The sequence below is a fragment of the Frieseomelitta varia genome, unplaced genomic scaffold (genome assembly GCF_011392965.1).
Source record: "Frieseomelitta varia isolate USP_RPSP 00005682 unplaced genomic scaffold, Fvar_1.2 scaffold_337, whole genome shotgun sequence".
Lineage (NCBI taxonomy): Eukaryota > Metazoa > Arthropoda > Insecta > Hymenoptera > Apidae > Frieseomelitta > Frieseomelitta varia.
The window spans coordinates 49,019-51,537 of NW_025110076.1; positions in this window are offsets into that span (position 1 = coordinate 49,019).

Genomic DNA, 2,519 nt, shown 5'->3' on the forward strand with positions numbered 1-2,519 from the left:
GGCTGGAGAACCTCCGCATTGTCGTTCAACGTGGCATCGGTCCCCCCCTGGTAGGTTACTACCTCATTCCAGAACTAGGGCTTACTAACTACTATAATCTAAAAAAACTGAAATGAACTTCTGAAACAAACTTATATATTGGATTAGTATTACAATTAATGTAAATAAAAATTTTATTTAGATAAAAAGACGAAATAAAAATATTTGCAATGAAGATATGTTATACACATAAAAAAATTAGATTACTTGTAAGATATCAGAATTAAATTATATTCTGACTCAAAATTATGAAAATTGAATGCAAGTAACTGTAATGATCGGATTTAGAATAAATCAATTTGAATAAATTAGAAATTGAAATTTTATCTTTGATACAAGGATGGAAAAAGAATGGATTAAAATCTCATTTTTTATTTATTTTTCAACTTTTATTAACTCGTTATGTAGCAAGAATAGAAAGAATTGAGCAAAATATTTTGTTACAAATAGACGACGATCGCATATAAACTTTAATTTACGCATTCGAAATTTGAATGTCTATTAAATTCAATTTTATTGTTGAAACATTTAGAACAGGAAAATAAGAGAAAATGATAAAAAAATTATTCTGATAACGGAGAATCATTGTTATCAACTCCAATAACAATAAATTGGATGTCAATTCATATTTCTATCTAATAGTCTAGCTAATATTCTACAAAGTGCTATATTTAATTATTTTGTAGAAAAGAGGTATATTTTGTTTTCAAATTTTCATTTAATAATAATAACAATAATAATAATTTAGTAATATTTAAATATTAATTGTTATAATACTTTTCTCACTCCGTTTTATGGCTACTGCATTTCATGTCTATATATGACACATGAAATGATTTACTTTCATGTAAATTAAATTTATAATCAAATTTAACAGAATTATAGCTAATAAAAAAAAAATCTATATTTTTTAGCAGTATTTTCAGTAGTAATAAACAGTGATAAGCAGTGATAAGGGATTGAAGAAAACTTATCACATCAACCAGAAGGGCTAATAAAGAATTGTCATTAAATCTTAACAAGCATTCTGTTTTGGTTATTTCATAGAATTTTCTACTTTTTCTATTTAGTGCATTCTACGCATCATCTTCTTTCGTTGATGTCAAATAAGATTTGTGAAATAAATTTAACAAGATATATTTAATTAACATTAGATAGGATTCTAGCATCATTCCCTTTAAATTCCGTAATCCATGTTGTTCCATCTTTCATCCATCCATTTGGAAGTTGATAAATCTGTAACAAACTTATTTATTGGATTATTAGTTTAAAAAACTCAACACAGAAATTCCACACCACTAAAACATTCCCGAATTTAGAAAAAAACGAAAGCAAACGAAAGCCAGAAGGGCTAGACTACTGAAAAGGTAATCGCGGAACATTAGCCAGAAGGGCCATTGGAAAAAAAAACACAATACAAGCTAGTCAAAAGAGCTATTAAAAAACAATCATTTCTTACTAAACAATACAATAACCAGAAGGGCTACTGTACAATTTACATTACGAACCCGAGTAACAAACCGTACTTTATTTCGCAATACTAATTCACTAGCACTAAGTGTGAAATAAGAAATTTTCAAAATCAAACGCGAAGAGTGCTTCGTCAAAACTCCCGAAAATAAATACGCAACGTTATTAATCTATACACTCATGTTTAAAATACGCAACACTAATTGCGACGCGTCCTGTACAATCATGCTGGCGGTTGTTGATGAATGACCACTGTACAGCTCTTGTAGCTGTATCAGGTGATCCAGGAGCAGGAACAGTCTTCCACGAATTCAGTGAAAGAATTTGGGCATTTTGTAAACGCAACGCTACTTTAAAAAACACGATCATTCATTATCGCAACACTAACAAAAAGAAAAGTAATTAGAAATCGCGATAGAACAATATCGCAACAATAAGAGTAAAAGTAACTGGAAATCGCGATAATGTCGCAACACTAACTCTAAAACTAAATTCAATGAAAATTATTATTAACAATACAGATAAACAAAGAGCTACTTCAAATATTCTAACACTCTAAAATTAATTAATAGCAACGACTCTATAATCTAATTTAAAATAATAGAAAGCAAGATAAATTTTACTATGTAAAACTCTAAAACAATTTCAGAAATTCACACTCAAAATTGCTAAAGATAATCGCGGTGTCGTAATTCGCAACTCTAAAGTAAACACGATTATCATTTCTTCGCAACTCTAATGTAAACCATATCAATTTCTCACAACGTTCATAAACAGGCGCGAAATTATTACGCAACTCTAATTCAATCCGTAATTGATCTCTCGCAACACTAACGACAAAAATCGCGATTTGCCCAAAACTATGATAAACAATGATGGAAAAGAAAAAAAATACAACTACAAATACTAAAAGAGCATAGTGACAAAGTACGAGAATGACTTCCCATGCTCTGGAATCATTTAAATGATCCAGAGGATGAGACGCCATTTGTTGTGACCCTCTTCGTGGC